The following is a 23,345-nucleotide window of genomic DNA, read 5'->3' as shown; positions in this document are numbered from 1 at the left end:
TAATTGAAAATCCTAAACTACGATTGGGAACAAATTTTTCTTCCCTCAAAACCAGTAGACTTGAAATATGGTTTAAAACTCTAGCTGAATTGAAAGAGCCTCTTCTAATACTGTTGTGAATCTCTTTGCATAAAAAAATATGTACACTCAAAGTTTAGCCAAGTTTTAGAGACAGGTGACATATTATTCTCCAAGGATAATACTATGTAATCCCAAAATGCCATTCAAGAAATATTTTCAGAAGAGCTTTTCCCATGTGTAAGATTCTTGCAAAATCATTTCCTAATGTAGTAGAAGGTATCTAGCTTATGCAGTATCATATGGCAGATGTACAGTGCAAAACTTCCAAATAACTAATTTGCATGGTTATAACGTTTATATGAATAACACCTTAAATAATACCACCAAAAGTTACAAGTCCTGCTCTTCTAAGATAAAATTAAAACTTTTTTTTTATCCTAGCTTACTGTTCCGTTCAAAAGTGTGAATGAAAAACTAACTCCAGCTAGCTCTCAATTAACCTCATAAGTAGATTATCTCTTCTAAGGAATCCTTCATGCCGCCCTAGGCCCCCACCTCCGAACTCTCTCTAGGCTCCTTCGCTCTCGCTCTAACTGCCAAGGAAGCCTTTAGCTGCTGCTTCAAGGACTTTCATTTCCTTTCTTTCTCTGCCTTAATGACTTTTTGTTTTCACTCTAGAAATTGGCTGTCTATAATTCTCAATTTGTTTGTTACTACAGCTACTCCGGGCATGTGAGGCACAATACACAACAGGTGGATGTTGTTGGGGAGGGAAAAAACAAGTTTACGAGTTCCATCCCCAAGGTTTCCTCTCCTCTCAGGTTCTATCACAACTTCTGCCAGCTCTTCTACCACACATGGATAAGTGTGTGTCATCTCTGAGGATTACTCTCCTCACGTGCAAAATAAGGGGGAGGGAGAGCTCTAAATCCCTGTCCTACTTCACCGTTCTAGGATTTTATGTACTATTTGCCTTCTCAGTCTACTAGAATAACTATCAGTTCTCATTATTCAATTTCGTGGAATAGTTAAATAATTTGAAGTTGACTAAACTTACTAGGTTAAATATGTGTACACAGTTAGATTGTTTTCCCTTTCACACCACATGCAAACTATGAGTAATTACAATACAAAACATACTTCTATGGTTATTTTCCTTCCCTATTTACTGAGCCAGAAGGAAAAAAAAATCTACCCAAATGATTTTGCCTACACTTGCTTTCCTGTCAGGTAACTGGCTTTTATTATTATGATTATCTTCTTCATCATAATAGCTATAGAGGAATATGAGCCAACCTCATGCATTATTTCATCAGTAAGCATTTCTATCATTGTTTTACAAGAACTGTTTGCTGGCCTTGTTTTGTGGCAGATGTCAAAAACAGTAAGATCTGTTAACTGATTGATTAACTCCTAGTCTTTTCTTTCCACACTCTGGCCTGCTGTAATCTAATTTAGGACATTTCAGCATTTTTCTCTTGTCATATAAATATATGGAGAGAGAGACAGACAGACAAACAGAGGAGAGAGAAAAAAGGGAGAGAAAGAAGCAAAAGACAGAGAGAAAGAGAAACACCAATACAGAAAAGCAAACAGAGACAGAGATTTATTTTAAAGAATTGGCTCTTGTGATTGTGGGGGCTGGAAAGTCTGAAATTTATAAGGCAGACTGGCAGGCTGGATACTCAGTTTTGAAAGGGTTGATGTTGTAGTCTTAAGTTCAAATTCTGTAGGACAGCAGGGAGGAAAATTAGGCAAGGTTTCTATGTTGCAGTCTTGAGGTAAAATTCTTTCTTTGGGAAAATTTAATCTTTGCTCTTAAGGCCTTCAACTGAGTGGATGAGGCCCACTGACATTATGAAGAGTAGTATTAAGCTTTATTGAAACTGATTTAAATATTGATCACATCTAAAAAAATGCCTTCTGTACTTATGTTTGACCAAAAAATGCAGTATCTGGACTTGTGTTTGACCAAACGACTGGCACCTGTTGTTTGGTCAAACACAAGCCTAGCCTGTTGACACATAAAATTAACTACCACATATAGCCCTTGCTTGACCAAACTGTTTTTCTTGCTATTCTAATCATATAGAATTTTCCAGTTTTCTCCAAATTTGCTGTGAATTTTAAGCAGATTTTTCCTGAAATATAAAGTAATAATTTTTTTAGTATAAGCATTGAATGGTTTATAAATAAGGTAGTTTCTAGTACCTGTCATGTATTACTTTATATTTATTACCAAGAGGAAGACATATGGCATTACTTTTATTTTGCCATAGCTTATCAATCATATTTAGATTCTTCAAGAACAGAAATGGTTTTTAGTTTGGAATTCACAGAGTGAAAGCAAATAAACTCTTTTAACTCACACTTGCTAAATGTATCCTCTTGATCTGACACATTTCAATTTAGAGTTTCTTTATTGCTAGAGTAACTACCACCTGGCATATAGGATGGCAAATGCTTAGGTATTTTAATATTTTGCTTATTGAAAGATTGTTTAGCTGACAAATTAGCTGATCTCATTCACATGTGATTAGAGAATCTGGTGAATGGCTCTTGGTGCTTTACACTTTGGGTACAGATGTGATCAGCCTGCCCTTGGCTGGCCTTGATGCGGCCTGTTTCTCCCCGGGGCACTAACCTAAGTGCTATACAATGTTTGAAAAGCATCTGGCATCTCAGCAGCTGCATACCAGGAAGCTGAGCCTTCCTCTTTCACTTACTGTAGTCGCTATCTCAGCCCCCCTGCTTCATGGTCTTCTGTGAGGATTCTTTTCAATATCCCAACTGCATGACACACTGGGTGGCCCAGGGGTAGCTCTTCAATCAGGAATTATCTAGGAATTCTCTAAACCAACAATTCTCAGAACTTGGCCTAGCAGCATCAGCATCACCTAGGAAATAAAAAAAATTCTTAGGCCATAGAGACTATACCTGGGGCCAAGTTACCTGTGCTTCAACAAGCCCCTGGGGAATCCTGTTGTACACTGGAGTTCTGGAACCTGCTCTATGCTAAAGGCACAGCACATCCCACACCCAAGTGTGGGTGATAGCTGCATTACCCTTCCCTGACTTCATTCCTGCCTGTGGGCTAGTCTAAGTTTGACAGAAAAAAAGTAGAGACTAAACAATTCCCAGTGGTTCTGTATATATGGAATCATTCATCAAGCCTCCCAATTTCTTGAGGCCTTTCTTTTCCTTTCCTTTTTTTTTCTTTTCTGCAATCAGTTTGTTACTAGTTTCTTTTGTAGAGTGTTATTGTTATAAGCTACAGAAATTGGTTCAACAGGAAAAACAGTACTTTTACTGAAATGTGATCCCCTGCCCATTATTTTACTTGAATCCAACCTCACACAGCGTTTCCCCCAGCATGAGTCTCAAAGGAACAATATTGATCCTTGACATCCCTGTATCTTGATGAGAATAAGCCTTTGTCAGTGTGTAACTTGGGGTACCCTAAACCTCCAGATAGACTTAGGTGCCGATAAAACCACCCCACGGAATAAGAGTAATTCACTCACAGTTGGATGCAGCCACAGGCGCAGTTTAACTTCCCGGGAAATTTCCATCAGATTTCAAGCCCTTCAGTAGCAAAGGACGTACATTTTACTTTTTTGTGAACCTTTGATAGGCGAATAATTATGGAATTTATGGCCTAGGCCAGATTACTACTGAGTTTGGGAGGACTTCGAAATGTGAAGTTTATAAAAACAGTAAAACAACAATAGGTACCACAGCATGTTAACATTTGAAGGAATCAGCTCGTCAAACACCCTCATTTTACAGGAAAGGAAACTGAGAGCAGAAATTCACATCCATTGGGCCTATGAAAGAAAAACAACCAAAAAGAGTAGCAACAAAAGTAAGCAGAACTATGTGCAAGAGAAGAGTCGGTGTAAAAAATTCAGATGAAAATGAAATCTATCCTTAAAGAGTGCCTGGAATGCTCTTCACTTAGATGCGTGGATAGTTTTCTTCTGCCTTTCATTTAGGCCTCTGCTGTGAGGTCACCTCACCAGAAAGATTTCCCTGAGCCCCTATCTGAGGCCTTAAGACCACACCCTACCCAATCCATTATCCTTTACCCTCAACTCCATTTTATTTTCTTCCATAACACTTGTTGCTATTTGATTTTATGTTACATTTTATTAATTGCTTTTGTCCATCTCCCCTCTCTAGAATAAATGTCCAATGAGAACAGCAGGGCCTTTATATGTTTTATTCACTGCTGAATTCTCACTGCTCTAAATTCATAGCAGTCATTCAATCAATGTTCGTTAAGCGATTGGAAAAGGAAAGAAGAAATGAATGTTAATGAACCCTTGAGCCACGAATGAAACACATTATAAACTATTAAATTCTTGTAGACTTTCTATACCAATTATTCTTAATTTGGAGAGAATCAATATCCCTTCATGTATTTATGAAAGCTAGGGATTGTTTTCTTAAGAAATAAATGTATACATATACAAATAAAGGTGGCTGCAATTTTAGGAGTTCAAAAAGTAAGGGCCCCAGGTTAAGAATGCTGTTTTACATATGTTCAGATTGAGTTTTGCAGTAATGAGCTTTTAAACTTAAATAAGAAATAATCTCTGATTCTTAAAAAATTTCGGAAGATGAGAGCCATCTACTCCTCTTATTTCAAAACAGCAAAATAACAGGGCATCTTTTCCTTGTGTTATGCCAGAAACCAAGTGCAATTTAAAAACATACACAAATATCAATAAAATACCTAAAATACTAAATTGTGTTCTATTGTCTGATTTGATAATTTCTAAAGATGTACCCTCTAAAAGGAAAAATTGGTAAACTGAAACCAGAGAATTGAAAGATAATACTTTATATCTTGAGCACTTGCTATTTGCCTGGCACTTGCTAACTGCTTTACATGCATCATCTCATTCTTGTAAATATCCTACAAAGGTTGTTACCAGAGGCCAGAAAGGTCCTGCACAGTGCCATATAGGCCAACAACGGTATCGTTTGAGCACGTCTATCCCTTTGTAGGACCATTTTAATTTTGGAAGTGGTTCTTATATGCATCATCTCATTGTCTTTTAACCTCACAGCAACTCTATGATAAAGGTAGCTTAATCTGTAAATTCTTATTTGACAAGCAAGAAGATGGTTCAGTTAATCAGTTCACTATCAATCATTGCACAAGTATTTACTGAGCTCCTACTCTTATAGAAATTTCTCTGTCTTATTACTAAATATATGCATTGTTGTATATGATGTGATTCTAGTAAAAAAAGAATCCAAATCAATGAAATCTTTGGTTTAATTGCTTGATTAACTCACGGACATTTAGAGGTGGGGAGAAAACAAAGCATACAAAAATAAAATTATAGGTTTTCATAACAATTGCTGATATTGTGGAATTCTTTGATTTCCATAAACAAATGATAAAAGCTATTTATTGTTACTACACTGTTTCCAGAATTGAGTAGACTGACGCTCACAAGTTGCCAGTTGTCTTGTTAGCTACTTTCTGTGATTTGGGAGCAGAACCATGGCATGTCAGACAGGGATGAGCCCTTCGAGAACATCTGACTCATCCTCCTGCATAGCTAAGATGTGTGGATGTGTGAAACGAATTTCACAAGACTGAACTTCTCAGGGTCAGGAATCAGGGTTTATTCACCTTTGTGTCTTCATAAAAAGGAGATACTGGTAAAGAATAAATGCTCACTAAATATTGATTTTCTCAATTGGTATCCAAACCTGGTATCCATACATTCTGTAACATGTAATATGACTGGATATGTTAAGGACAGTTTCTCTATTTTTACAGCAGTAATTGCTAGTGTTTCCCTGCTCCCATGCCCCAATCCTTAACTTCAAGATTTGACTTCAGTTAAGGCGGTAGCTACAACCTCAACCACAATTATTTTCAGTTAAACTAAAGTAATAATTTTTTTTAATCATAACATTGTTAACCTAGTTTTTTTTTTTTTAACCATTTTGAGTACATATTATCTTACTTCAACTCCCAACAAGCCTGTGATTGGATGAGGGTACAATCCCAGTTCCCATGAGGTGGATTCTGAGGGGCAGACAAGCCAACTGACTCATCTAAGGTCAAAAGCAAGTTGGGGCAAAACTACAACCAGTTCAGCTTCTTTAAACTGCATCAATTCTTTAAATTCCACCAAAGGTAATATTACGGCAATCTTGAATATAACTGCCAATTCAACAAAGATATTAAGTTCTTCGAGCTATACTGTTAGTCTGGTAACATTGAAGGATATTACTCAACTTATAGTAAAGGATCAGTAATATTAGTTGAATGAAAGAATAAATGAAGAAAGTCTAATTCATCAAAATGGCATATACGGTTAGTATTATGTGAAATATTTTTTCATGCAGTTTATATCAGTAGAAGTAGAAAGAATGGGACTTGTTGACACTAAAAACTCTTGTTTAATTCAGTAACTTAGTTAATACAATATTGAGCTTTTCTTTGTTGCTCTGAATCTATTTGTGTTGAACATCAGTAACATTAGGCTTTCTAGTCTTATTTTACCCAAATTTGTGGGTACGGTGCTTAATAGGTATAATTATGTATATACATATTGCAACATATACATTATCTTGGAAATTCAGTTTTCTTTATTTTTTCTCATCCTCCTAAATTCTCTGATATATATGCAATAAAGTTGAACAATGTGGTGAGACATCTGAATCTGATCCCTTATTTTTTCACCTATTTACAATCCATGATGCTAATATGGATTGTAAAAATAATTACAAAATACAAATTTCTTAGAGTATGTTATTACTCTGAATCAAGATCTTTGAAAATATTGGACCAATTATTTTACGTAACTGTGAGTGAATTCATCCTTAATTACAAATGAGGTAATTTATTATTCTGAAATGAAGCAGATAAAGAGTAATTTAATTTAAAAATAACCCTAATTGAATCAGAAATATCTCCTTGAACTCAAAAACCATATTGCCAATGTCTAATATGTTATGAAAATAGTATTCATATACTATACTCTTTCATATAGACCTTCATTTATATGTTATATAGTTGAGATTTTCATATAGCAGAAATATAAAGAAATTAAATATTTTTATAATGTCCTGGAATTCAGTCCTACAGTAAATGTATTGTCAAGCAAGTATTTGAACAAGTCTTCATTCTATTTCTATTTTTCCCTCCAAGAAGGTTATGCTTTCCTTCCTGCCTTTGGTCACAAACAATTGATTTTGTTTTTACTTTGTTTATATTTTCCCAATCTATTTACATTGGCTGATCATTTAGTAAATCATTTGCTTCTATTCAATGATTGATATATCTAAAATATATTTTAAAAAGTGACAAATGTGACACCAGTCTTAGTGTTTTGATTTTGTCTTCTCAAGGTACTATTAATGTCACATAACAATAATATTAGTTTATGTTTGAGTGGCATACTGCATAGTGTTTTCAGATTTTTTTAATTAACCAGCACAACGACCCTGCAAGTACTATGGTTATTCTTATTTTATAGATAAAGAAGATAAGGTAAAAGCCAAGAACATATAGCTAGTAAGGTGAAAGAGCTCATATTCAAACCCAGTCTTCTAATAAGTCCAGATCTTTATGACTACACCGCAGATCCCCATGACAGAACACGTAACTCAGCTGTGTGGGTCAACACAACTGCTTAATCTTGACTGATTTATCTCTATAAGGTATCAGTAGCTATAAAATTAACTTCAAATCACAAGCTAATTTCATGCATTGAGAAAAATAGGACTTCTCTTTTCGAGAATTAAAAAACTTTCCTTAAAGTTATTATTTCTCCTAGTGGAATATTAAAATAACAAATACCATGATGTATATTGATATATTATAATTTCCACCTGTATAATTCTACCTCCAGTCCCAATAATAAATCATATTATCTCATAGCCAAGCAACTTCATTTTAAAACTGAGTATTTGTTAGAATAATAAACTTTATTAAAGATTCTGCTTCCGTGGATTTTAGCAAAAAATAGAATATGCTTCATAGATTGAGATGAATGGTCTCCAGCTCCTACTGAAAGTAAAGTTGAATGTAAAAGTTGAATTTTAGAAGGAAAATAACTCAGTTGTTATTTTAAATAATGAAGTTTCAAAAGAAAGATAAGCTTTAGAAATGTGCACTCTTTTCGATTTTTGAAAAGATTCTGAATATCATATTTTTTCTCCTCTCAGCTAAAAGTCAAATTTAATTGTAATGCATTTTACTTTCATAAATGAAAATGTAATTTTTTCATAATTTGCAAGATAACTGTGCATGAAAACTTATTCTTCTGTCAAAAAAATAAGGTTGCTTTGAAATAAATAAAGTCATAATTGTACATGTTTTACTATAGATCCAATGCATATTGATTGATCAGTTTTACTTCTTTATATTGCCATGTACCTATGGTAGACTTTATACAGTGTGATATTTGGTGCTATAGCTCCATACAACAATAGGTTAATTTTGGCCTGAACAGTTTGTTTGTTATTAGTATTTTTGACAATGCAGAATATATTATGTAATTATACTGCAGTTCTTGAGGCCCATTCTTATGAATAACAGCAGTTTCTGTCAGCTTAACCAAAAGATGACTTTGTCATGAGGAAAAATAGGATGTTTATTTCAAATATGCTTTGAGAAACTTCAGTCAGGGTCTAGACAACCCTCCCTTAATTGTTTTCCATCCTATATCAGAAAGTCGTGTGACTTCATAGCAAACATGAAGTGATCTGGAAAAGAGTTTCTTGAGTGCTCACATTGTCTTCTCTACAAATATTAGAGTTCCATAGAGAAAAATGTTGGACACAATGCCCTTGATTGTCATATTCTCTGAATATGACTTCCTTTAGAAAACAAAAGTCCTACATTTGAACACAATGAACTTTAGACAGATTCTATATCCATTTGCCTGATTTCCTCCAGTCGCACTACCTGCTGTTTGTCATGTTTGCTTTTCCTTCTTTGAGAGATCTCTAAATTGTTAAGGGCTCAAGACACTGTCTCCAGCCATCTTTTCCTCCCTCTCTACACTCTCTCTTTGGGAAATCTCATCCTGTCCAGTGGTTTTGAAAACACCTTCTATGCTCATGACTCTAAAATGTATATGTGAAGCTTGGACCTCTTCCCTAAGCCCAGACTTTCTCTCTGCCTTCAATTTAGGGCAGTGATAACCAGGTAAGGCCCCTGAGCCAGGTTTTCTGTGGGCAAATTCAGACTCTGCCATGTTATTATAACCTTAGTAGTCATAACAGTCTGTAAATTCAGCTATAGTTGAAAGATGTAAATTAGCCATTGTACCTCAAAAGGTTTAGAACAATGTCTGGTCCACAGTAGGTACTGATAAATTATAGCTATAATTATAGCATCTCCATTTGAATATCTAACAAGTATCTCATGCTTAACATGACAAAAGGAGGACAGCTGGTTTCTTCTCCCTCACATGCTCAGGTTTCCAGCCAGTATCCCAGGCCAAAGAGCCAGAAGCAATTTTTGATTCTTCTCTTTTCTTTAAATGACCCATCAGATCCATGTGTCAGGAAGTTCTGCCCACTTTACCTACCAAAAAAAAAAAAAAAAATTTCCAGATATTGACCTCTTTCTTTATCCTTGGCCAGAGATAATTGATATTTGTCTCCTACAACCCCAGTTTAAGTCGCCACGGTTTCCCAGTATCTCAGTAGGTCTTCTGCCCCTACGGTCTGTCTTCTAAACAAAGTAATCTTTCTAAGCACTCATCAGATCAGGCTTACTCTTCCTGCTTAAAACCTCCCAGCTTCTTCCACCACAACCAGCATAAAATGCTTACAAGGGCTTACAGATCTGGCCTGTGCCCTGCTCCCCGACCTCTCTTCCGTCTATCCTCCCCCATCTTAACCTATGCCGCAGTGACTCTATCCTTATCTCTGTCTTTCCAGCACATCAAGCTCCTTTCCATGCCGCGGGCTTTACACTTGCAGCTGCCGCTGCTTCCTCCATATCTGTGAAGGGCTGTCCCCTCATTACTCAGGTTGCAACTCAAATGCCATCTCCATGGGAGCTGACTTTGTTGACTATTTTGGTTAAAGGCACCTTCCATGCTCTCTCCAAGCTTCCGTCACTGAAAACCACATGACCTTAGTTTATCTTCTTCCTCATATTTATCTGAATATGACATTAACTTATTTATTTCCAATGTTTTTAGCCTATCTCCCTTACTGGAAAGTTATCTTCGTGAGAGAAGTAGCTTTTCTGGCCTGTTCATCACTGTTTTCTTAGTACTAGAGCAGTGCCTGGCACATAGAGAAGATACTCAGAAAATATTTCTCCCAGACTAACTCTGGGCTTACTAAGATCTTACCATGAGTTTCCTGCTCTAACATAGAGCCAAATGAAATGAACATGTTTGTAGTTATCTGCCAGATTGATGTTAGGTGATGAAGGAGAATGAGTCATTCCTAAATGAATGATTCATTCCTGAATGAACCATTTAGGAACTCGCATTTAGTTTGGGTTGCTGTGCACTTTGTTTTACGTATTTTAAATAAAACTATGTCTTAAATGGGGGATGAAAAGATATAAGGACACTCATAACAAATTGGAGAACCATTTCCTACTACAACATTAAATTCTCCCTTTGAGCAGTCTGAGTCTTAGAAAATTTTTATTCTGCATTTTATAATATAGGTAATTAAAGGATATTTCACAAGAATTTTTCATGCATTTAATAATAACACAATAAAGAAATAATTTTTTAAACATATATGTGATGTAGTAATAAGTGCTATATGAAAAATAGTATAATTTTTTTAATGAACTTAAATTCAGTTATTTTACTTAAATAATATTTTTAGAATCACAGTGCTGTGGAAATTATATAGAGTGATTTAACCCATTTCTCAGCCTTCAGAGAGAATAAAGATCTGATTTTTGTAAACTTCTGTAAAAGAGATTCCAGAATCACAGAATCATCCTTATGCATCCATTTTAGTAGAGATTCAGTATAATTCAGAAAATATCACATTTAAATGTATTCTAAATATACTATCTTAATTCTCTAAAATATCAATTAACCTGGATTAATTGATAGGTTGATCAAGTAACCCATAATTCACGTCTCAGAAAAAAAGGCAAACTCAAGATCAGCCTACAGCATATATTAACCATTTCATGCAGTTTCTAGGGTATACTGTGTGTACTCCGCTTACTCTCTGACCTTCAAATGTACTTCTTGAAGCTAGAGGGTGGGGTGTGCAAAGTCTTTAAAGAAAGATTGCATTGTGTTCAATATGTTTTATTTCCTAAGGCAGAAAAATATCCTAATTCACTTTACAATGATTTTGACATTGGTTGAAATTAACTTTTTCTTTTTTTTTAATTTAAAGCTGCGTTAGAGAAAAAACACAATTTACATTCCATTTCCAAAATATTCCAGTCAATCAAGCTATTACTATGTGCGATTTAGAGGTCATTAAAATTTGTCAAAGCTAATTCATAAAACAAAATTTGTTGTTTTTTAGAGGTTAATGTCAACCTAACATGGTTTGGGTCTTCATCCTCAGAAGTTACACACTCTGTCCTGTGGTCACATTCTCAGCACATTATGTCAAGAAACAGACTAGCAAAAGGAAATAAGACATAGAAAGGATAATATTAAAGTCCCTTAAAACAAGGAGCAAGGTCTGACCTGATGCCAATATTAATATTTTATTCTTTTGGGGATGTAAAAACTTTTGTGCTTCTGAAATCTTGAAATTTCAAAAAATAGATAGTATTTTTAAACAGTAAGTGGAACATTCAAGTTGTAGGGATTATATAGGTTCTTTCTTTCTTTTGGTTTCAGAGGATTTTTTTTGTTTTTGTTTTCATTTATGTTTTCGTTTTTGATGTTTTCTGCCTGCATCATTTCTAAATTAGAACATAGACATTTTAACTTTGAAGTCATTCAATAGTAAACAGAATGCAGCTAAGTGACCAAATCAGGCGTACTGATTTCTTTCCCCTTCTTGATACACCATAACAACAGCTGTTTTAATAAAAGAGTATGGATCTTCATAACAATTCCTCAATTTGGATGTACTTTATTCTCAACCTTCTTCAGAATGTTACCTTTTACTGAGCCAGGCTTGTGAACATACTATTAGGCTTAAAATCGTTCCAGTTACTGTTTAAAAAACACGATCTATTTTTTGAAATTTCAAGATTTCAGAAGCACAAATGTTTTTGCATACCAAAAAAAGCTTCGTAGCCTCAGATCTCTGAACTAAAAAGAATCTACAAACTAGAATTGTCACCTAAGAGAAGACCAGTTTTTCTCCTCTCCATCGCTATTTTCCACATACGAAGCAAACAAACCATCTTTTTAATGAGGTAACCATCATTCACAAGGCCTCAGTTTGATTGCTAAAAGAGGGACTTATTTTTATATTGCAGTAAAAATCATTTTTGTTCAAAATCATACTTCAAAATTAGAGTCAACTCATTAGTAAGTGCCTATTGGTTTATCTTCTCTTGTTTATAACTACATTAAGCTAAGATGAAAGCATGTGTGTACTTGCCAAGACCAAGGGTGTGCCAGCACATTGCCCTCACTGGGCATTCTGTAAGCCTCTTGTTACAGTGGGATCAGGCATCACACTGACCGAGAGGAAACTTCAATAGAAAAACCAAAGTGGCCAATCTGGTACTTATAAAATAATAAAAATTTAATTAAAAGTTTGGGCTTATTTACAAACCATGAATCCAAATAATTTCCTAGCATGACCAGTGTGAGAACCTGTTTACTAGGAATCTGGTATAATAGAAGCCAAGAAACCACTGAAACTTCTGTGACCAGTGAAACCTGGCTGAGAGCGAGTCAGAAATGAGTGAGTGAGTTTTCTCCTACAGGTTCATGTATCTATGAGGCTTGTTTAAGCTTTTGGGAGCATAGTCTTTGCTTTATCTTTTTTTTTTTTTCTTTTCATATCTATTCTTTATGTTTATTTTAACCTAATTTCAAGTGTGTAAACATTTTTTAGAGAGGAAATTCTACCTATAGGGCTGACTTGTTTCCATGCTCATGACTCTCTACTTATGAGAAAAGTCATTTGAATTGTTGTTTTCAGCTGTTGTGCCACAAAAGTTTGGAGAAAAGTTAAACAAGTAATCAAAACAAAAATAAAAAGGCAAATAGTGAGGAAAGACAGATGCATGTAATTCTAACCCCTGACTAGACAGACACCCCACAGCCCCCCCCACCCCCGATGTGATGTCACACACCTGGGGTCTGGGGCCTGGAAGCATGAAGCAGAAGCATTGGACCACACAATAGGAAAGACCCAGCTAGCAAAGAAGACATGGAGAAAAGTAGCCAGTGACTGGTTTGAATGCATAGGCTTCAAAACTATTGCCTATAATTAATATTTTCTCAAAACTCACAAAATACACAACATTCTACTAAAGGAGGCTGGCATGAAAAAAGAGGTACAGATCTCTTATTTAATAAAGTAGATCTTTGTGTTCAGTCAAGAGTTCACAAGTATTGAGTTAAATATCTAATAATCAATTAAAAAATATATATGTCCATAGTCTGCTAAAACTCCACCTCAGCAAGATTTTGCCAGATTCTTTTAGTATCAGATGAGTCTATCAGCTAAAGGCAAAAATCAGTCTATAATAAAACAATGTTCCTTTCTCTTCTACTACAAACAAAGCCTGAGCAGTAAATCTGGATATACCTATATCACATATACCTGTGTATATGTCAGTCAATAAGCATTACTTACAGCATGAAAGACACTACACTGGCATAGAGAGGACAAAAAGGAAGCAAATATACTCAGAGTGCTTGTCCTTAGGAACCTTAGAGTTTAATTGGAGCATTAAGACATAACATTATAAATGTATAATATGTAGAAAGATTTGTAAGTAATAATGTATGTTAGATAAATGCTACATTAGTAGTGGTAACATTTCCTGATTTTACAACAGAGGAGAGGTCAAGAAAATACCCAAAAGCCAGCCCACCCTAAAATTCAGTAGAATTTCTTTTCTCTAGGCTTCTTGAACTATAGTTTTGATGGGAAGAACCTAGATATGAATAGGGCTGACCATACCTAGGTTGATGTGATGACATATTAAACCAATCTGTAGATGACCGGGATTCTGTTTATGCCACAGGCTGGAGCTAAGGACAGGGATGTGTTTTTCTAGGACACAACTCCAGCCTGGAGAAACCCTTTTAGCCAATCCAAGGATCTGTACTAATATAATCCTTTTTTATGTATGTCTTGACATAAAAAAATTGGGAAGCTGTGTGAGACTGGCGGATAGTCACAACCCCCGATACTAAGACATATTTCAGGTTATTCTGGGAAAGGAGGGGGAAAGAGAAGATGTTTATTCGTTTGTCTCCCCATTTAGACTGTAATAAGCCACTCCAAGGCAGCCAACTGATACTTTGTTTTTCACCCAGAACTGTATTGTCTCTCACATAGTATTTGTTTAAAACCAAATTGGACGAATCAATGTCTGGATCAATGGTTCAGTGAACAAGTATCTGCTTTTTCCTCTTCCACTCGCTCTTCAGCTCACTCCAATCCAGCTTCCCATCTCCGCCAGGTTTCCACTTATTGTTATCGTCCTTGCTTTCCATCTTCCTTGCCTTGCCAGACGCTGAAAAAAACTGAGGGATCATTGAGGTAAGGGAGTACAAAGTCCTTCTTGTTTCAAATTGTCAGTGTTTTCCTTTTCTCTGGCCTCAGGAGTTCTTACTGGCTTCTCTGGTGGTGGTGGTTCGAGAGAGACCTTCAAGGTGGCTCTAGAACTTGGAGTCCCAGCCCCTAAGGAGGACCTGAGGCTGGTGGGTGAACCCTGGTCAGAGGCTATAGGGCTGGAGAGTATGTTCCGTGAGGAGGTGTTGCGGCTGGTAGTGGCTCTGGGTGGAGGAGGCTTATTAGGGATGCTGAGGTCCTCTGGATAGAGGCTCTCTTCTTTGGTTGTTTAAACCCTTCAATTGAAGTGTGAGTTCAGAGGACTACTTCTGGGAGAGATGAAGGCTGCTTTGAAGGGATCAAAGTTCTGCCTGGTGGTAGAATTGAGGAGCAAGGGAGAACTTCCTCCTGGGACTCACCTACCCTATGGTGGGAGAGTGCTCTACCTGAGTGGGGCCACTGCAGGCTGGCAGAAGCTCTTCTCCCTCAGAGAAGTTTGCTTCAGCCTCTTCCTCCTCTCTTTCCTTGTCTTTTAAGGGTTCTTCTTTAATCTCAGAGTTGTCTTTTCTTTGGGCTGAATCAGATGCCAGCTCTTCTTTAGTTGCTGTGATGGCATCCTTCTCACTCTTCAAGGAAAGTACAGAGGGACTGGTGGGCAAGATAAGAGGGTTGGAGACTGTATATGTTCAAACTGGGGAAAAGATGACTAAAGAGCATCTGCTGTTGTGTGATAGTCTCTTCGCCATAAAAACTTTGTTGGAATGTTGCTTCTCAGTTTGTTCATCACCTCGTAGAGACTATGGTTCAGCTTGCTCATCTCCCTGTCGAAGACGTCTCTCAAGTTGGAAATGTTTTGGAAGATGGTCACATAACAGCCAATAGAACTATTATAAAGAACAGGCATCTCCTCTGGTAATTCCTGGTTCAGACATTCAGACACAGCCTGGTGTTCATTGAACTCATCATCTGACTGAGCAGCCTTGGTTTCATGTTTCTTCTTGGCATTCTGTACATCCAGGTGGTTGGACACTATCATAATCCAGGGCTTTCTGACCCCACTTTGTGATTCTCTTTAATCTCACTGAACTAGGCTACGTAGTTTTCCATGGCCCTCAAAGCCTGATCATCTAGTTTCTCTTTATAGTCTTCCCAAAGGAGACCATTATTCCCTATAATGACCTTTGGAGCTCATGACAGTCCCACTCACTGCTGTAGACCACCTACATGGTTTCTGACACTTTTCTTTGAACTTTCATTCACCACTTCGACTGCACTAATAAATCCTTGTATAGCTCGAGGTCCTCTGCCTGTTAGAGTTAAAAGTTGTTGGCACTTGGTTCAAACCGTTCATCTTTGGTTTCCACAGCTTTCCCCAACTTTCGCAGTATCTTCTCCTGGGCCCTGTTGAACTTCTGCACCTGCTCATGAAGAGGCCGGCAGCACCGCCTGCCTTGTCCCCAGACATCCTGGGGACAGCCTGCCCTGGCACGGCGCCTGTGGTCTTCTGGAGGTCCCTGAAGAACTGAATGTCTTTTTCTCTTTCTTAAATCTCAAGTTCACTGAGACTAGAGATTGTACTTCATAATTTTTCACATTCTCCTCATTGCCTTGCAATACTAAGTCTTCAGTATATATTGAATGAGTGGTTGATTGAGCCATTTTCTTACTTTAATTTTCAATAAATATAAACCACTGCGTGTTTAAAAATGTGGTACAAGAAGACAATCTTTTCCCTTAGTGTCCACTATTCCTGGAGAATATTCAGTCCTAATCTTCATCTGTGAGAGGGTCAAAAATTTTTTCTATGAATTTTGAATCTGTAGAGCATTTTCCAAAGAGTTCCAGCAGCTGTTTGTCTCCACATGAAAGATCAATTATTTACTGAGACTTGTTCACGGATAGCCTGCTTTATTTATGTTTCTACCTTATGACTGGGCCTCAGAAACCACCCACTCGTCAGCCTCTTTTTATGCAGCAGAGCAACATTTATGACCTTCTGAAGTTTTTTTCTGTGTATATACAAAATTATTGTCCCAGAACATGTTTAAGTGTTTGAGAAGTGTTGCAGAAGTATTGTGCAATTTAGTATGACTATTGGAAGCAATAAAAAATTTTTTTTCTTTGTATCACATTATCCCTTCTTGCCGTACATGAAATAACGCAACAGTCTTCTCAAGGGATTGGCTCTAGTCTGAAAGCCAAGACTGATTAGCCTCGCTCCTACCTCCTGTCAGGGCTTTCAGAGCTCTAAACAAACTCTACAAGCAAAAACCAAGATTCATCAGCTTCTGAGATTTCTCTTTTCTTATTGTTTATTTTCCAGTCATTTTATAAAATAATTGCCATAAGTTAGAAGATACCAAGAAAGAAAAATGCTCTGTTCTGATCTTCACTCCCAGAGCCTTTCTTGTGTCTGTTTTCTGCATAGTTCATTCATATGCCTGTAATTTCAAGAAACTCAGAACATTTTTTAGCATTTAGAGTTTAAACAGATCAATCGCTTAGAATATCTTATGGTAAATACTTTTTATATGGCATCAACAAAGTACTGTCAAAAGACTACTTGATACCTTCATAGTCACCTTAGCTATAGATATAGTACGCATATACATATAAAACACAAAAACAAACATAACGTCTTTGAGATTTATGAAGGAAAACATCATCACAATTGCATTTGGGTTGGTTTAATTTCCAAATTTTCAAGTTTAGTAAAGACTGCAATAGCTTGATATGCAGTAAGATTCTAATCTGAAAAAAATACATCTTACATTTTTTCATTTCATAAGTAAAAGTACATGGTTTGAATTTGACTTGGAAACTAATGGCTTACTCAAATTAACACAGCAAATAAAAAAGAAAAGAAATTTTATCCTATTGTTAAAATTAGAGCTTATTTTAAAGTCACTTTTCAGAAATTGCCTTAAGTACATGTCTGTTACATGTTCCTCAAAAATATAAGCTACTAAAAATCTTTAGTTTGTTTCTGTGGTACTTCTGGAGAGTCCCCTTCTTAGCACATTTGAGAGAGAACAACAACAGTATTAAAAAAAAAATTAAGCCTGATTTATCAGCCTCTGTAGCCTCTCAAGCAACAAACTTGCCCCCTCTGTACTCAGTGGCACCTCTAGACAGGCTCTAATTTAGCCACAAAATTGAACACATTGAGATATATTAGCTATCTCACACAATTCTTAAGTTAGCTTGCTGAATTGATTTACACTAGAACCACATTAGAGTATCTTTCTGTATTTTCAAAGTCTCTAAAATACATTTATAATCAGAACAATATTAATTTTTAAAGAAATAATTCACCATTTAGTGAAATGCTTATTTTATGACTCATAGGATTTCTATGAGGATTAAATAAGACATTACATATAAGTACTCAACAATAAAGTATTCATTTTGCTACATTACCTTATCTCTATGTATATATCAATATGGTATGACATACACACATATCTGTGTGTATGTCAATATGCCTGACTGTGTATGCTCTCATAGCTTTTTTTGAAAAATCTAAGTTCTTTAAAGGTAGAAATAAATTTTTATTATCCTGTACATAGTTTCTATTTTGACTTAAAATGTACAAGAGAGTTCAATAAATATAAATTAATAAATGGCAATCATCAATCCAAGAAGAATTCTTATCTGTGAAGAATGATGAAAGAGAAGAATAAAGAATAAAGGCCAGCTTACTGTTTCCATAAGGTTTGCCACAAAAGGAAATGCTGTTTAATTAAAGCAGGGGAAATTTGTGTTTTTTATATAAGGAGTAAATTAATGTCTTTAAACATAAAATAGTCTTTTAAAGGAGCTCTAAAAAAAAAACTAGTTCCCTAGACAACAAAATGAATTTTAGTTTATAGTTTTGCAGATATATACAAAAGATAGTTGTATAATTCCTCATTTAAATATATAGGTAAATGTATTTGTTATTTTTTGCTGCATAAAAATGACCCCAAAATTTAGCAATAACAATGACCGTTTGTAAATTCTTTGGGTCAGAAATTCGGGAACAGCTTCATTGGGTGGTTCTCGCTCAGCATCTCACATGAGGTTGTTGAGATTTCTGAAGGAGTGCATAGGACTAGAGGATTCATTTTCAATATGACTAATGCATATGGTTATAGCCTTGTGAACCACATAGGGTGACTTGACCTGGAAGCTGGCTTATCCCAGTGCAAACTGTCCAAAAGAGAGAGCAAGGAATAAGCTGCAGTGCCTTTTATGAGACCCAGTCAGAAGACACACAGGTCACTTCTGCCATACTCTATTTGGGAGAGGAACAAGGCTTCACCTTTTAAAGGGATGTGTGTCAAAGAATGTTTGAATATATATTAAAACCATCACACTAAACTCTATGAGTAATGCCATCTCTATGCAGTAAAGAAATATTACTTCCTAGAACTCATTGGTTTCAGATTGGCTACATTTTCTTCTGACAGACATTTCCAAGAGAAATGAGGACATTTCAGCACAAATGAAGAATTATTTCAATTTGAATTTTAAAGATAAGCTAAAACTTTATAACAAGAAAACTGTGATCTAAAGTGCTTAACCATCTTAAGGCTACTAGATTAGATCACAGGTTTCTAGATTCCCATCTTAAATCCTTTGGGGTTTAATTATACGTTGGAATGTCAGATCCATATAAAATCCAAGGTAATAATCTAAATTCAAGGTATCAGTTGGTATCCAACAAAGAAAGTTTTATAGGGGGTACAAGTAGATAAAAATAATAAAGTGCTTGCACTCTAAGTAGAACAAAAAGCTTCCAAACATATAACTATAACAATTAAGACTATATTATTTATTTATTTTATCAAATGACATATGGTTGTCTTTCAAAACCAAAATTATCAACAGCAGTGGGTACCAGTTAAAATAACCAGTAGATAATATTCTAAATGGTTTTATTAACTAATTAAGCATGTAATAAAAGCAATTTTGATTTATTTTCTATTCACAAATGTGCTTATTATAAAGGAAAATTTACTGTAGTTCTTTAAAAAGGTACATGTTCAAAAAGCCAATGTAAATAATTGATTTGAATAAAAACATTTTTCAGGCCTATTTCAATAAATCTTTAATTTTATAGTATTCAGTGTTTCCAGAATGGAGAATATGTGAAAAGTACCATTTGTAAATGAAATTTTTGACCGAAATACTAAAGGAAAGAGTTGTGGACATTCCAAACAGGCTTACCAGAGAATGTAGCACATTTACTGAATTCCTATAAAAGATACTTAAAATTGGTTCACCTCTTTCATCTGAGCCATGTGAATTTGTTGTGAAACACTATCAAGAGAGCCTGCAAATAACAAATAATTTTAAAAGTATGTTTCTTTCTTATGATAGATGATAGATAGATACTTCAGAAAATCCTTCAGTTTTCCTGAAAACTGTATGAATTATCCTCCTGACTCAGGGCTCACATAATGTTAACTTCCTATTTTTAAAAAAAGGCAGTAAGTCCATGGCCATGCCACCCTGAACAAGCCCAATGTCTGATTTCAGAAGCTAAGTAGGGTCGGGCCTGGTTAGTACTTGAATGGGAAACCACCTAGGAAGATTAGGTGCTATAGGCATAAAAAATAATAATAAATATTAAAAAATAATTAAAAAACAAAAATGAGTAAAAAAATTTTTAAAGGTAGTGATTAATTGGAAAGAGGAAAGGGTCTTATTACAGAGGGAACATTCTCTTTGTTTCTAAAATGCACTTAACTGCTTAGGTATCTTTGGAATTGCTTTATGATCTCTAGTTCCATTATCAACTGTTTCCCAGTTAAGCATACAGATTAATAAGCCTGAATATTCAAAAAATGTATTATTCTCTTCTGGTACTACATTTTGCATTTCGAGTAATTGGGACGATATTAGTTTTGTGGATTTGGGATCCTGCTATATTGTAATCCTTAAAAGGAGAAAATACATCGTTTTCATATTTTTATTTTAAATCATTCTTCCAAATATTTTCTTTTGTTAATTACAGAAAATAGATCATTGGATGATGTTGCACCCAAGACAAAGGTTAAAATTATGCTAAGAGGAGCCTAAATTCTCTCGACTACAGTTTATTTCTCTGACTTTCCCTTCTCAACCCTCTTTTCGTATTCCTCAATGTCTGCCTGCCTTTGTAAATGCAGGCCTCTTTAAGGTCTTGATTCAAACTTTTCCCCTTTCTTTTCTACTCTCTCCCCCAGTTCGGACCCCTCTAGTGTCTTTAATTCAGATCCTCCCACCCGTGTATCTCCCCCAGCCCCAGAAGATAGATGTGAGCATTAGTTCTTTAATGATATTGGTCAAAAGAGTGCTGAACATGGTCATTTCATCCCTGTGTTTTCTCCTTGAATTCTAAATTATTGCCTTCTATCTCCCTCTCTTATCATATTCTGGGCCTTTAATAAATATTCATTGAAAATATATTTTTAAAACATTTAGTTAATGATTAATGATAAAGTCAAAATTTTACTTAACTTCTGAAGTTATATGTAAATTTCAGCTAACCATGCTACGTCTATAAAGTTGTTACTTACATGGCTAATATGCAAAAATATTTAAGTTTTTTATAGAAAATGAGTATTAAAGCAATTCAGTCTGGACTAACGTTTTCATACTTGCCAGTTAATTATCCTCCCAGATATGTTTACAAACAAAATATGCCTAATTGTTAATATTATTACTTAATCTTCCTTATACTCAAAGATTCTACTCTTTTTACCATTAACATAAATTAAAACTGTGTCTGTGCCACAAATTTCATCTCACAGAAGGCTCAGAATTTACTAACCCATCTTAAAATGCAATTTTCTAAGACTAAGACTAATAATGATACATCAGTGGTTCTTAAGACTTTTTTGCTTATTACAGGCTATGCCTAACATAATCCCCTCAGAGAAAGAGACAGAGAGACAGAGAGACAGATGCAAGAAGAGAAACAGAATTTCCATGCTCATTCATAGAAGAAAAGAATAGAGGTGTACCAATCAGGGCTCCAAGAGGAAATAGAAAGAACACTTGAAACGTAATTATGTGGGGAAAGAATAGCTACAAAGGGACTATTTACAAAGGTATGGGGTAGGAGAAACATAAGGGATAGTGTAGTAACCAGGGGAGTTAGTCATAGCTGAGCTATGATCATCCCCAAGGACCCAAAGAGGAAGACACAGTTATCAGAAACTAGAGAGGAAGAGTCTGCAAAGTCAGCTGCCTTGAGAAGAGCAATGACTTTGGATGAAAAGACACCACTAGTTCAAGGCAACATCCCCAGGTAGGATCCAGGGGGAAAAAACCCTTTTTCCTTCTTTAAAGGGGGTCTGGAACCAATTTCCAATGTAGGAGAGGGTTTCCCCCATAACACCAAGTGATTCTCCGAACATTAATTGTGTGTCTTACAATGCAATCCAATTCTGACACTATCCACCTGCAGACAGCCTCACATCCCGCATGTTAAGAGCTCGGTCCTATAAGACTGCATCCTCCCCAGCCCCCGCACACATACACTTCAGATGTAAATAAAAGTCCAGGTGACATCTGTGCTTCTGACTGACCAGCTATAGATTAGAGGATTCAATAACCCTACTCCTTGGGTTTGATTAATTTGCTAGAGTGGCTCGCAGAACTCAGAGAAACATTTTCCTTACTTGATTACCAGTTTATCATGAAAGGGTATAACTGAGGAATAGTTAGATGGAAGAGCTGAGGCAAGGTTTGGAGAAAGGGCATGAAGCTTCCACGCCTTTTCCAAGCTTGCCTCTCTCATCACATCTCTATGTAGTCACCAACCCGCAAGCTTTCCTAACTCCTTCCTTCTGAGTTTTTATAGAGGCTTCATTACATAGGCAGATTGATTAAATCATTGGCCACTGGCAACTGACTCAACTTGCAGTCCTTCTCCCCTTCCAGAGGTGGGGGTGAGGGTGAGGGAAGAGGTGGGACTGAAAGTCTCAACCCTCTAATCACATGGTTTGGCACTTTCCAAAAGTCATATCATTAAGAAAACAAAAGACACTTTTATCACTCATTTTGTGTGTGTGTGTGTGTGTGTGTGTGTGTGTGTGTATTTCTTATTAAAATTTAAATATCATACCCTTATATCCGCTACTGGGGCTTCCCGTAGACCCAACCTACTGGAAGCTAGGGACATGGGATGCTAGGGATAGAACCCATACTAAGTGTTCCATATAAATTATCTTACAAACTGGGAAATTTTTGAGTGTTAAAGGAGTTGTTAATATTAATTGCAATTGCTGCAAAAAAAAATACTACTCAACAATTACATAACTGTTATAGATGTTTATACCATAAGATAACTGATAAAACCACTGTGCTATACAGTCTATGGCAGAACTACTCCACTTCTGTTTCCCCCACATATTTCAATATGCATATTGCACATACGCCTAACCTATATTTCCCTCCTACATCGCCAGGCTCTGTGTATCTTGCAGGCTGCAGCAAACACCAGAGCAAAACTGACTGGTACACCAAGTCACCAGTAAGGCAGCAGTGTCATCACCACCAGAAATCAGGAGTCAGCTGTCCCTCACCACTTGTGTTTGAGTGCACTTGGTTAAACTAGCCAGCAACCTGCTTGCTGTTCTTGAAAAGAAGGTGTTTTTAGATTACCTCTGGAA

The 23,345-nt window shown here is 36.0% G+C and overlaps 1 protein-coding gene and 1 pseudogene across 1 annotated transcript in view; one reads left to right on the top strand and one right to left on the bottom strand.

Moving 5' to 3' along the window:
- DLC1 (DLC1 Rho GTPase activating protein) overlaps nucleotides 1-23,345 on the top strand; it is a 343,953-nt gene that overhangs the window by 127,599 nt on the left and 193,009 nt on the right. The gene's annotated exons all lie outside the window — the stretch shown is intronic.
- LOC102895765 lies at nucleotides 14,681-16,165 on the bottom strand (annotated as a pseudogene).

Source organism: Pteropus alecto, unplaced genomic scaffold, assembly GCF_000325575.1.
Source record: "Pteropus alecto unplaced genomic scaffold, ASM32557v1 scaffold24, whole genome shotgun sequence".
In the NCBI taxonomy this organism is placed as follows: domain Eukaryota; kingdom Metazoa; phylum Chordata; class Mammalia; order Chiroptera; family Pteropodidae; genus Pteropus; species Pteropus alecto.
This window is presented reverse-complemented; position numbering and strand designations above follow the sequence as displayed.